The sequence below is a fragment of the Cygnus atratus genome, chromosome 7 (genome assembly GCF_013377495.2).
Source record: "Cygnus atratus isolate AKBS03 ecotype Queensland, Australia chromosome 7, CAtr_DNAZoo_HiC_assembly, whole genome shotgun sequence".
NCBI classification, from domain to species: Eukaryota; Metazoa; Chordata; class Aves; order Anseriformes; family Anatidae; genus Cygnus; species Cygnus atratus.
Genome location: NC_066368.1, coordinates 35,333,659 through 35,348,822, shown reverse-complemented (window position 1 = coordinate 35,348,822; position 15,164 = coordinate 35,333,659). Strand labels below are relative to the sequence as shown.

General features: G+C 33.8%; 1 protein-coding gene across 20 annotated transcripts in view; it reads right to left on the bottom strand.

Annotated features, from left to right (window-relative positions):
- Positions 1–15,164, bottom strand: part of KCNMA1 (potassium calcium-activated channel subfamily M alpha 1) — a 475,606-nt gene that overhangs the window by 168,391 nt on the left and 292,051 nt on the right. The window lies entirely within an intron of this gene.

Here is a 15,164-nt window from a genome sequence, read left to right as displayed (position 1 = left end):
GTGGACAAAACAAATCAGAGAAGCAGGCAGGCAGGCAGGCAGTACAGATGCTCTTCTGATCCGTGATGTACTAGAGCTTAAAAGCCATCTTCTATCTGGATATTACCACATAAGCTTCTTTCAGCTACACCAGAGAGCCACACCCATCAATCCAAAACCTACAAATATGATGCTGTTCACTTGGAATGAACAGGTACTCTCATAAAGAATATAATTGTTGTAGATCATGTACATAATACATGTATATTGTTTTCTTTGGCAACTTTAAACGTGTATCTTCTGGTGAAAGTTATTATGTAGAAGGCAGAAATCATGTTATCAGCCAACTCGTACAGGATTTGTTCCCAGATGAAATAAATAAAACACAACAGCCCTTTATCTAATCCCAGCTATATTACAGAAGAAAAAAAAATTAGCCATCAAGAACACAAAGAATAGAGCACATTAGGTCTCTCAAGCAGACTTGCTCTATGAATATTCACAAAATGGGATTTTTGTTCAGCAACTATCTCAATAAGAAAAAATAAATAAAAATAAAAAAATAAATAAAATGTAAAGGTGAGATGGTACCTTCCATGATATATGATGTGCTTTTCTAGTCAACTTCCTGACTTTGAGCATAACATACACATTTCATTTTGAAAAGTTATCTTCATTTCAAGGAATGTTTATCATTCCTATCTTTTGTCACAGAAGTGCCACAAAGATGTGTATGCCAAAAATATATCAATGCCATCTGTATTACAATGAAATGCAGACACAAAAATAGACTGCACCATGTGCTTATAGGAAATGTACAGGATCTCAAAGCATTTTAGAAATGTTATCAAAGTGTGACAATGCCAAACAGAGAAATGGGAAGCACAGTACACATGAATTTCAAATTTCAAGTATTATGCGGAGACTGAATAAGAAGCAAATCACTTCAGTGACTCGTTTACACTGTAATGTTTACACTATGTTCTTACAAACAGCCTGGTCAGGTTCCCACTGGTCACAATAGTAAAGCTCCACTGAGTCCAGCAGGAATAGTGTTTAAATCTGTACAAATGCATGCAGACATATATAAAAAATATCTGAGTATTTGAATTATTCCTCTTGGATTGGAAGGATTTTAACAAGGTAGTACTTATCTGTGTTACTAATCACATCCTGTACTGCTCAAACTGAAAGAACATCCTACTTATTTTTTACCACGTAAGCCATACTATTTTTCTTTCTTTTTATATTTCACCTTGACTAGAATTATAATCTTGTTATTATTCAATTTTAAAGCTATCATTAGTGTACTTTGTACTTGGTACAGCAAATGTTTGGGTGTAGAATCCATTAGTCTTGTGAGCCCAGAATATCTCTAAAGCAAATCAGTGTTCCAGTAATAAATTGGAATAGCCAAGCTTTTTGTTTACATAACCTATATTTTGGCTTTAGTAATCTGACAGTATTTCCTTAACTCTTTCAGCTCTCTGGCATAGGGGATGATAGATTTTTACTGATTTTCCCCCTTTTTGTTTCAGTGCACTGCTAAATCTGTTACATATATCAAAATATAAAACTAAAAAATAAAATAAAAACTGGAAATACATCTGAAATAAACCTGATTCACAAGTTAAAAATCTCAATCTAGACTTCATCAGCAGGAGGATGACAACATTAGTCCTGAGAAGGACTAATCAGCATCATAGACAGATGTTTCTATTAATTTCCAAAAAGTTTCAATTACTATTTACCATGCAGAGATGTTTTTTACTTTCATGTCCTGTGCGGAGGCTTCTTCTAGGATAGTTTTAGCATTTTGTGCTACAATCTGATTATGCAAGATAGCTTATTGTTTTCAGTAAGAGTAAGGTTCTCTACCATCTATTTTATCTAATCTAAACAGGCAGCAATGCACATATTACAGGTTAATTTCAATGGCACATTTGAAAAGCTTTAATTAAAGAGAAACAATCAGTGCTTAGGGGACTATCCATTTTTTTTTTAACATGATTATTATCTAGTTAAAAAGTGAATGAAAGAAACAATGAGCAGCTTCATAAGTGTTTGACCAAAACCTGAAATTTTGTCCTGACCAATTTTTTAGAACAGTAGACGTGACTGTGATAGGAATTCAACAGGTGAGGTGGCCTTGTTTTCTCCAGATTCAGCAGCAAGCAATTCATTGTAAGGTGTTAAAGATTATTGTACAGATCAGTCACAAGATACCAGTCTCAGTGCTGAACCAATTTCCCACTATCATTTCAGCAATACAAAAAAGTAAATTAATCTTCAGGACTGCATAGAAGAGTTTTCTCAATTTCAATCTTAGCTGTTAAATTTGTATTCAGAGAGACCCCCACATGTTATCTAGACCTCATCTTTACATCCAAATGGCATAGGGTTAAAATAAACAAACAAAAATGGTTCTTCAATTATATCTGATCACTTTAAAAAAAAATAAAATTATTTGATTCCCAACTCTAATATAAATAGGATGAAGGACAGTTCTCAAATGTCACTTTACACTTTCACAATAAAAAATATAACATGCAGGAAGATAAGGCCATATTTTTGTTGCTTGTATTTTTAAAAATTCTTCAAAGAAAACAAAGGCAAGTAAAACTAAAATTGCAATGCTTGTAACAACTCTTTGTAAACCCTCCAGCAGAAAACTCCCTAACACTGAAAATCAATGAAATGATTTTTAGATAGTGATTTAAATAAAGCAAATGAGGCAACACAGGGCAACATTATGGACTACAGATGATTAGTCAAATCTTTAGCATTTTAGAAAAATGTTATACATGAGAACATGTGCTTAATGTCTAGCCTTCATACAATGCGTCAGGAAGGCATTGACTATATTCCCTCACTGATGGGAAGGTAAATCATACTTAAGCCATAATTTTCTACTTCAAGAATATTACTTGCAAGCAGCTGAGCTCTGCCTTCATTTTGGCTGTGCAGGAATTGGGTGCTTCAAAAAGCATGAAAGTATTACTCAAAAAATCCACAGTATTACCCAGAGGGGGAAAAAAATGGTTCGTATGCATATAAAAACTATACAGGTTGGCCAACAACTACATCTTTGTTACAAAGCTGTAACCTGTCAGTGAGTTATGAGAAAACGAGAATGATCTGATGTCTTAACTCTCAATAAATGATTTAGAAGGTAAACTTAAAGTCCAGACTTAAATTCCTGAAAAAAAAATGTATGTACATGCATTATTTTTATCTTTCAGTCTAAAACAAAATCTTAAGATATTGAATGACACTCAGAAAGCTTGGCACTAGCAGCAACAAAAACAGTCACTACATGCATAAACATTACCTTTGTTGCCTTCTCCCTTAATGTAAAATCATGTTTAGTTTATACCACTTCAGGCAATGACTATGTCACATTCTATATAACAAGCAGAGATATACCCCAGGACTGAGTGAATAGTAGATCTTCACATAAAATCAGAGAATATTTTATCTTGTAAGCATTGTACTTTGTAAAGGAAATAATTTTTTTTTGAAAAAAAAAAAAAAATTGTACTTTGGAAAGGATAAGCAATATTCATGCCCACCCTGGTGCGGGGGGGAGGGGGGAAGCCAGGGAGAAAATGAAGTTATTAGTATCTTGTTGATTTTTTTTCCTTACAGTTGTATAATCCTTTCTAGATAATGAAGTCTGTACTCAAAAAGGATGTAAAAGATGCCTTTTTTACTTCTTTGATTTTGGAGAATATATTAATTGGACAGTTTAAATGATGACGCTACTAAAATCAATATGACCCTTGAAATCAGAAGTTACACTTCAGTGAGCTGAACTTGCAGACAGGTGGCAATGAAGGTTGGAAATTTTGGGGTTGTTTTTTGAAGTGTCCATTACAACTCAGAATAAAGTAATTTCACTTCCTGAAGAAATGACAAGTTAGTATCCTGTTTAATTTTCCCTGGCATGTATCAGGAACAAATTGCACTAAAATCAAGAATATTATATTCTGAGAGGCTGTAAACATGGGGCAGGACAGAATGATAAGAATAAAGGCAAAGGAAGGACAAAAGCCAGATCCAAAGCCTGACTCATGCTGCAGGACTTTTCATTTATTTATTTATTTATTTTAACAAAGACAAGCAATTCTGCCTGTGAGTCACAAGACCATAACCGTCAAAGAACCAATGAGCATACTATGAAATAAGACTTGAAAAGGTTTCAAATCTCTCCATTCTAATGAATTTGTATGCAATTTTCTTTAACCTTTGAATTGCACATAAATGAAACATTTAAAGAATAAACTTGAGCATATACATACATATTAATTATGAAAAACAGGTTATGAAAATGATACTCCACAAAATTGTATGCGATTATGATGCAAGTGTGAAAAGAAAGTTCAATTTCAGACAGATGTGTGCCAAACACTTCATAAAATATTTATGCCTGTCAAAAATGAGTGATGCCCTTTTTCTCACTATAGAGAATGACTCCTTGCATGTGATGTAAATTTATACTGTAATAACAAAAAACAGAATGCTTCACACCAGCTGTTAGATTAAGAATTTAGCTATAAAATTTCTCAGAAGTCAAAGATTATGGTGTTTTCACTTTCTGGGGAATATGGTTGTCATGTATGTCCATGCATCACTTATCAGTATCCCTTATTTCACCTCATGTCAGTAGTAAAAGATGTCTTTGCCTATTCAGTCTTATAATGTGTTTAAATACAAAATCTGAGACCTGGAAGATTCAATTCAGCACTAAGGCATAATCCAGAATAAATCCAGCAAAGAGAGTAGTATTTAAAGTGTCACTCTTCAAATTAATTTCAGACAGAAAAACTGCCTGTGATGTGACTGCTGAGATGCAAATTCTCAGGCCATTTTTATTGTTCACAAATTCTTTTAGTAATAAAAAAGACTAACATCAATTACCAATATATTGCCGCAGAATTATCAACATTAAGAACAGATAGTGAAAAATGTATATGTTCTGTCAGAGAAGATTAGAAACAGTTTCTAGAAAAGCGTGTGTCTCTGATGTTTTCCTAGAAGACAGCCTTCCTCCAAATACACTCATTTGATCTTTTCTAGTGCTTGTAACATATTTCTTACAGGATCCATCCTCCATACAATTGTATACCATTTGCTTTAGATATGTTTCTACAGTAAGTTTGAGTATGAGAGACTCCAAAAGCTTTCTTGGTTCATTTTCATTTTCTAGGTGTGTCTGTTTTTACAGTGCTGTACATTTGTACATTTTACAGTGCAGTACAATGAAGACATTTTGCTCATAACAGGAAGGAAAGTGAAGCCAGGCAGAAGACTCCAAACTCATTGTTAATATAAAATTTTATAGAAAATAAAAGCTGGAATCACACTATTTTATTTACAAATTATCCCATCTCATTTAACTTATACTTGTAATATCTTCGGTGTAGAGACTCAGATTTTCATTGACTGACACACTATCATGATATATATTGCCTGCTAACTAACCACTATAAACTTTTTTCTTGAATTAGAATTGCCCTAACCATATATATAGCTATTACTAAGTGTTTCATTAACTATGCTTTAACTGTTCAAATAATATCAATTTAATTGTACATAAATTATATATTAAAAATTTACAAAATGTATATATGTTATACAAATTTTAATAAGAATAGTAAATTATCTCAATTTGTTTTATTTCTTCTATAATTAATCATTTAAGTACCTAATTAAAAAGTGAACTTTTAAAGAACATACCTACTACTTACAGCAGCCTTTAAGTAACAGCACATTGACGAAAATCCCTATAGGATTTAGAATTTCAATAATAGCTATGGAAGTTGTATGTTGAATAGGAAAGGGTCACAAAAGTTCAATTAGGGAAGAAAATAAATACGAAAGTTGTAAAAAAGAAAGAGAGAATACATACTCAAATCATATTAGTATTTTGCATTAATCCCGTTATGATTATTTCCTCTTGTGTCACAAATGCTGAAACAGCATTACATCCTTAGCTTTATTGACTGACTTGGTGTTCCTTAGAGAAAAGCACCCCAGAACAGAATTAAGTAAAAATGAGCAAACTGATATAATGTGAAAACATTCGCTCTGATATCAACACAATGTCAATGCCATACTTCACCAGTAACATTACAGCTGGCTAACTGTTAAAAAACAGAACAAAATAAAAACAAACAAACAAACAACAAAACCCTTTCTGCTAGGTTATGGAGGTATGCATCCCCCATCCCCAAAGTCTAGCATCACCTGAAATTATAATGCATCTTCAAGCACATGATATGTTGAATGACCAAGAGGCAGCACTGTAGATAAATGAGAATGCCATTAAATGCTGGATGCACCGTGATTGGAAAGGCAGTTCAGCATGAACATATCTCCACACAAAAACTCAGACATACAGTTCTGAAGGAAAATGTTCTACATAGTAAGGGGTTGAAGAAAGGAAAACAAAACCAGCAATTAGGAAGAAAACAATAGTTGATTGAAAATTTATAGTGGGCAGCTGAGTAACTGAAGTGATAATGGACAAATAACCACTGGTTGTTTGGATATACTTCAAAAACCTCATAATGCAGTAGATTAAACCATTTTTGCTCTGTCATTTTTGCCTCTGAGAGACTACAACATTTTCCTGTTGTTTAGGTAGACTATCATCTGCAGATATCCTAACTTGAAAAAAACCCTTGAAATCAATCTTGGCACTTAAAACACTGAATGGATGATTCTTTTCAGCTAAATTCTGTAGTGATTCTACAATATTATTGTTTATAAAAACAGCACTCCTTATAGGACAATGCTGAGCAAAATGCTGTGTACTAGATCTCATCCTGTGTTGCATGCTACCATCTCCCTTACTGTACAGAGTCTGATTTAAAAGAAAAGCAATATAATTACCTAATATTAGGGAAATTAGGGTTTAGGGGAAAAAAAGTTTTACATATGGGAAGTTTTACTTATCTAGAAAAGCAGAGTTTCTCAAGTTTAACAGTTGCGGTTTTGTGTGTATATTTTTTTGGTTGGTTGTTTTTGTGGTTTCTATTATTATTTATTTATTTTATAAATAGAGATGTTGTTCTGGTTTTGATCTTTACGTGCCATAGTTTTGCTTACAACACAAAAATTGCTGATGAACTCAAATAGACTGTTTTTCCAATATTTCTGCTTCTGACCTGAAGTAGCAGCAAGGAAGATTTCATATGAAAGCCTATTTCTGGCAAATGTCTGTGAAATCTTGAAGGCAAGATAAGCTTAGACAGTTTGAACATAAATACTGAGAAAATTTGAATTCTTTGGCCTTGTATTCCTTTACAGATAACAAATCAGAAGATTGGTAGATAGATTTAGTGCAGAATGTTTTCTATGTAACATAAGCTTATGTAACATTTGCAAACACATTGTACTGATTCGTTCAAAAAGAATTAAAAACTAAATGCCTGAAAGAAAAAAAAATACTCAAAAGTTTAGTAACAGCTCATTTAACACTGTTCTAAATTAAAAACTCCCCTGAACAGAAAAAAATGGGAAACAGGAAGATGCTAAAGCATGCACACAAAGAGCAAGCAAACACTGCCCTCTGAGCATCGTTAGCTTTGTCGGTAATGACTTTTAAGAAATCCATCAGGTACACCACTGCAGTTCAAGCTGTTATGGAGAAGATGATAATTTCATTGACGCTTTTGTGAAGTGGAGGAATGTCCTTCCATTCATGGACTTATTTCCTCTGATGTGTATTTATTTTTGTTATTTACAATTTGCGACAGCATGATACAAGACACTGCTGAAGGTGATACCAAGGTTAATGAATTCTGAATGTCTGGGGATCGACTGTGAATCAGGAATAAGCCCTGTATAATGTAAGCATGGATGTTATAAATAAAGAAGTACTAGAGAAGGTTAGGAGTTCAAAAATTGATGTGAAACAAGCGGCAACTCATGAAAGATACTGTTTTCTTGACTTGGCTCAATATTGCATGAAACTTTGCCAGATGGTAAAAAAAATAAAAATAAAAAATCCTGCAGTTCAAATCCTCAGAAGAAGGCTTAGATACTTTAGCCAGAAGAACACATCACTATATCCCAAATTTTACTTCTCTTCATGTCAGCTGACTTTTTATGGCATCAGAGTACTGATGCAAAAGTTGCATAGTGAATAAAGGAACAGATAGAGGAATGTAGCATTGTTACAAATCTATCCAAGTGTTAATCTGAGACATCACAAAAGCATGTAGGTCAGAATTCTGCTGAAGCAGAGAAGGTCAACAAGTATTTCTCCCTGTCCCAATGGGATATTTGCCTATCAGGCAATTGTCAAACAGTGCAACTAAATCCACAGTTAAGTTTCTCCTATTGTACTTTATAATAACAGTGTAAATCTTAATCCAATCCTCTCTTGACTTTTCTTTGATTCACATATACATTACAACTAAACAATCCAAAACGAAGTCTCCTGAAGTGTTCCCACTTTGACCAGGCCTTGCTGATGAAAACATGGTGAGGGGAGGGCTGTTCAGAGACAGAACATTAACAGATAATGACAATATACAATTCAGGTATATCAGATAATATAAAGTCTAGCTCTTTTTTTTTTTTTTTTTAATATGTAGTACACATGGAGGAAAAAAAAAAGTGTTTACCAGCTATGTTAACTAAGAGTTAAAGACTTTATTGCATATTGCAAATAAAAGAAATATTATTGCGGCTTTATGTTAGTAGGGGGCTGGTAGACATTTCAATAGTAATATAAGCAAGGCAGAAGTGTGTACCATACATGATTTATTTAGAAAAAAACAATCATGTAATTACAGCAATACTCGCCCTCCTAAAATAACTGTGGAGAATGCTAAATACATATGTTAAGCAAAACATATTTAAGTCATTATGTCTGGATACTTCACATTAAGTCATTTTACGATTTTGCTCTGGGTACTACTTAATGTTGGTTTTCAGTGAGTGTGGCATTGTCTATTGTAGTTTCAGAAATATGTAAGAATGTTAATATTATTTTCACATATTTAAAAGAAGTAACCACAGACCACAGTTAATCAAATCTCAGGAAAAAAAAATCTATTAAAAAGTAATTAGGAGGTTACAATAAAGAATTATACTTATGTATGCATTTTAGAAAAAAGATCTTATTCCTGTAGCTTTTCCATTCGATTTCATATTTGAGAGGTAAAGTTATAAATACTGATGTGGTTTACTCAGCATTGCTACAGCATCCATTAAACAGACCAAGGACCAGTAAGTCTTTAAATGAATCTGGCATGCCTTCCATGACAGTCTTGTCAGGGATGGGTTCTTAACTCTAAATTATTTTATACTTCTATTTATATTCTGGAGTGAAAATAAAATCCACACTAATAAAGTTAACAGATGATATTAGGGGATGATAATGTAGTAAGCTAGTAAATAGCTAGGATGATAATGTAAAGAACAAGCAGCGCTTGGTATCATATCTAAAGCAACAAACTATGCATTTTAATAGGTAACTATAAACTTATGACTGAATTTTTCTCCACTAAAGATACTTTCTGTCTCAAACAAGTTTTTCATTTGAGAAGGAGACAGGAGGAGAAGAGATGCAAAAGGTCAAAGTAGCCCATCCCTTCAACCAGGTACACTAGAAGCACTTTCATTTAAAGCACTAAACTTGGTTTCAGCTATCATATCAACTTGTGACAGCTATTCAACACTCACAGAGTGAGACTAGCTTGGAACTGCCACTTATTCACACTGGAAAAACTGAAGTCCCCCCTACGTATGGTCCCTCCAGTCAGAGTGGACTAGAAACCAGAATGAATTTAGGGTCAATTTTCTATTCAGTGTTTCTCTGCTTCTGTGTCTTTTGGTTAACTTTTTTTGACTTCTCATCAGTGGAATAGAAAGAGGGTGAAGTTTGTCCGTCTGCTTGCAACAATACTCATTAGAATTAGTTCTGGATGTCATCACAAATACCTATTTGTCATAAGTTTACATTTTCCTATTAATTTACCAACTCAAAAATCTGTTATGAAATATCACTATCCAGTACCCTGACAAAGCACACATGCTCTGTGAAATCTGAACTGATTCAAGTTCAGGTTAGATTAGAAGAAAACAAAACATTGTCTTCGATATAATACATATGTGATACAGTCTTTTCAATGACATATTATTGCCAAATGACCAAACAGATAGATTATTAAGGATGATTGTCATCAAAAATCCTTACACCTGTTTGAAGTCATTTGAAGTTGACAAAAAAATGTTACTGCACATAAAACTAGTGCACATGCACATAAACAAAAAATACATTTTTCCTACAAATTTTTTCCTCCATTATGTATAACTTCTAATGCAAGTAAAACGGCATAATATGTTTTAACTAGCTTTGTAAAAAAAACCTGCTGTGAAAGACATAAATATTCTATAATTTGGATGAGTATTTGAAGTTCTCACCAATAGGTGGCAGAAATGCATAATACTTAAACAAATCCCTGAAAAAAATGACTGCAAATTAAATGTGCTAAAACAAGTATACTTTTGAGAGCTGCGAGTACATCAAAACACAGGGAATTATTACAAAGTTTGGTTCTTATAATTCATCTACCTCACTGGTATCCCCACTATTCAGTTATGAGAGCACTTCTTTGTGTCACTATAACTAAGGTACTGCTCTAAGTTCCATACCATTTTCCAAAAGGTATTAAGTCTTCTGTGAATTCAATTTCAGACTGAGCTGTTCTGTAGAGGTTACATAAAAAATGACTACAGGGTATAAAAATAAATGTTGTTTTCCAGGTCAGTTTTCCCCACACAAACTTTTAACTAAGGCTTCATCTTGAAGTACACTTGCTGGATGGCCCGGAGGCATTTGCACCATCAGTTTAAACCCTGTATAAGAGACACTGTTTTTTCTCATCATTTATCTCTTTCCATTAACCACAGAGGGAAACTAATTTCATTCTCTGACTCATAAAAATAGCTGAATGTCTACCAGAGGCATTGGAAACCATCTTCTGAGACCAGGAATTGATACTGAAACAACAAGTCAGAACAAAATTACTTGGGACTTCTATAAGAGTACCTGGACAGGATTTGAGCAAGGACTTGCTCAAATCAAGGGGGGGAGGGCGGGGGGGGGGGGGGGGGGGGGGCGGGGCGGGGCGGGAAGCCCTCTCTTGCTAAGTACACTTGCCATACACACAGAGAGATTCATTCTCTATGCTGTAGATATATCTACACTTGTGTCTATTGTCTGTCTTCTTTTTCCCACTGTAAATCTTGGACTATTTTTCTGAAAAAATAGCACACCTTCAGCAGCAAACTAGACTGCCGGGGGGTTTCAGTAGAGAAAGATGATGAAAAAATCCTTCTGATAGTAGAATCTGTTAGGAATCTAACAGCAGAACAGATGAAGCACTGAAAGCATATAGTCAAGAAAAGGAAATGGATCTTTTTCTTCTGTGATTCAATGATTCAGTATGGGAAACTATCATGTATCTATGTAATTACTAAGGCTTTATTTAAATCACTGTAGTTCTACAGTCAATTGTTCCTCATTCACATGTTCTTGTAAACATGAAGCCAAGATGATTTTACATACCTAATCTTCCTCTATCAATATCACCCTGTCAAGGCAATTCATTCCTTTGTTCCTTATTACAATCTGTTCATAACTTTAATACTTTATTTTTAATAATCATGCAAGTGCATGATAAAAGGCATTTCAGTTATCTGAAGTGCCTTTGCTATCACGGAAGATAGAGTAACTGTTTTAAGTGGAGTGTAGAGTGTTTGTAAATCATTACTGAATAAGGCTGGAAGATATTCATGCGTTGCAGGGCTCTCCAGCTTAGTAGACTGCAAGCTATCAAAGAAAAAAAGATCTGATCTAAAACTTAACTGTAATACTCAGATCATAATGACTTTGTGTTAAGAAATGAGTTTTGCCACGGCATCATTTCTGCCACTGGAATTTTTTTTTGTTTTCTTCCAACAGCATTTTCAGCCTACCTTCACTTAGACCATAAAGAAAGCACATAGACAGTAATTCACTGAAATTATTTGGTTGAATATAACTGTGAAAATGACTTGTAAAATCTTTACAGCCAGAAACTCCATCCTTTGCATAACCATTTTTCCCTTGGGAAGATTCTCTCCACTCCACAGAAGCCTGTGCTTGAAGTAGAGAATTGTCCTTTTATCACTATCAACAAATTTCTTGTACAGTGCGGTGCAAGAAGTGTTTATGATTTTATGAAGCATAACTTTAGTTTACATGTAAGTATCTGCACAATTGCTACTGTTTGCAAAACAGTGTTGGAGAAATGTCAAGGGGATATAGATGCAAATGAACTTCATCTGAAAACACAGTGATGTTTTTAACTGTACAGTTTTAAGTCTCAGCATAGTGGATTTAACTCCACTGACTATTGCAGTATATCACTGAATTGCTTACAGATTTATTTCCTCCCTTTCTCTACTTATCACCTATTCTTTCAATAATATAGCATGCAGATCATTCCATGTGCCAGCTGTATTCTGCTCGTATGTTCTCTTTGCTTATGCTACCCTTTGACAGCTAAGAAAAATGATACACTAGAAATCTTTTCTAAAGGGATTTATCAAATGGAAAAATGTGTTATTTTTGTAGGTTTTGAGTGCTGTTGTGCCTTCAGCTTTATATTAGACAGTAAACACCCTACTATTCACAGGAACAGTTTGACGGTAAAGCATAATCTGATCCTTCTTAAATTCTGAATTTTGTTTGCATACTGGAAGCTAGCTTGAGGATTAGGTCTGAAACATCATCCCTTATGAATACTGACTGAAAAATTAATTATGAGATACACAAATACATTTCATGAACAACTGAACCCCAAAGAGAATCAGGGAAAGGGGAAAGCTTCACATACTGAGTTAAATAATGGTTTAATAGTGGCATTTCTGAACTAGCATAGGAGTAGGAAGAAAACCAACTGGCTTTCCACTACCGTATACTAAAAAATTATTTATTCAGATGACACGTCCTCTACTACATGTCTTTCTATGAGCATTTAGTGCTCTGAAAACCAAGCTTAATTTTGACTTAGGACAGTGCATTTTTAAAAAAATACTATTTAAAGTATGTGTTCAAATTTACTTTATTATCAGTTAGCTAAACCCCACTGGTTCTTGTGAAATCAGGAATTCAAGACACATTCTGGTGACTTTCATTGTTTAATACTTAGACAACTCATCACAGCTGACTAAAATGAATTAGTAGTAAATAAGCTGGAAAGACCCTGGTGCACTATACATTCCAGATAAATTTATTTTTACCATATTTGGGCTCCTGAATTATTTTGAAATGTAAGGTATAGAAAGCAACCCTGCTTCATCAGTAACTGATTCCTAAAACATGCAAAGAATTGCTGGGATAGAGTGAATTTTGAACCTGTTAGATGGTCTTTGTGTTGCCTAACATTAAGCATTCCCTATTTACTAGCCTCACTAGAAGACTAAACTCCCTGCAATTCCTATATCCATGGGAATACTTGGAGCAGAAACTCAAACTTACATGTTTTGAATCATCCTCTGGATGAGCATTCTTCCCTCAATTACAAAAATATGTAAAAGAAAAAGGAAAAGCGGGCACCTAACCTGAAACTAAGTATTACACTCAAAACACCCTCTTTTCCTTTCACCCACAATTCCTGTCCTTCCATACTTCCATAAGTATGTCCCAGGCATTTGGCTTCAGCAGAGTAAATTTAGCTGTCTCTTTAAAAAGAGAATAATACAATTATTAATACAATACAGTTATTAATACAATAATTCTGTAAAAGAACAGTCTTCATTAATACACTTCTGTGTATTTGATTAAAAACTCTTTCATCACAGCATCACAAAATAATAACTTTCTGGTCTAAATTACATTTGTCACAGACCCCAATAATTCACATTTTTTTACAAGTAAAATATTTCAGTAAGGATGGTTTTCCCTCAAGCGAAAATTGCTCTGGAATAGACACAGTGAAAGGAAGTGCAAAGCTCAAACACTGTAAATATGTCATGCCTAAGCCAGCTACATAAAATAATAATAATAGTAATAAAACTGTGTCTCAGCAGGTGATAAATGTCTTAAAAGGATTCAGTCAAAAAACAGGTGAAGTGGGACTATAAACAAGAAATCCAGGAAAAGTGACATTGGTGCAATTAAGAAAAAACAGAAATCCTTTCAAACCTACAAATAAATATAAGTACAACACTTAACTCTGCCTGTAAAATGACATGGATCATGAAAAGTTTCTTCTTGATAGTTTTTAAAGTGTTCAAGGTCTCTCATTATTCTTGTTGGTACTGTTAGATTGTCATGTCACCATGAGTCCATCAGTTGTGCAGTTACAAATGGTATTCATCTCAAATAATTACCTCTTTGCCTCATTTCCTTTTTTTTCCATGTGTGCTATTTTCTCATTTCATATTCATTTTCTATGGATACTGTGATTCTAATTTCTAGTCTTTACTCTTAGATCACCTTCTCACCTTCACCTCCAATTTAAATCTGAAAATTCTGGGAAACCGATATGTCAGATTCGAGTACGAAAACATACCCTTCTAATTCACATACCACAAACAATCTAGGATTGAGTGACAGCTAGTGAAATCAGCAATTTTCTTTTAAGGGTAAGTTCATTTGTTATTAACATTCTGAATTTTATTTCCTATCATATAATATGAAACTGTATCACATTTTCTTCTTCAAAAAGCATTACTTAGTTTTACACACACAGTAGAAGAATATGATGAAGACACTAATCATATGATGATTTGTAATCATCCTTCCTGGCTGTATTACTGCTTTCTTCTTTGGTGTATTATTAACCACTATAGTGTGAACCCAAACATAGTTATACAATCTATTACGCTCCTTTCATAAAACATTGAATCACAGATCATTTTTGTATCTTTACATTTCTGTATAAAACTGGAAATATTATACTTCTATAAAAGATAGTCTGTTTTATTTTCCTTTCCGAGTGAAACGTTCCAGTAGACCACTCCCTTTGGTTTGTGTGACAATGAGTGCTTGTATTTGTAGAAAACTGAACTGAAAAATGTTAAGGTTCCATATGTTGTCCCCAAATAAAAAATCCCAAATTTTGACCCTCGTTTTACATAACTAGAAAGGAATATGCACTTGGTACAAGAAACTTAAC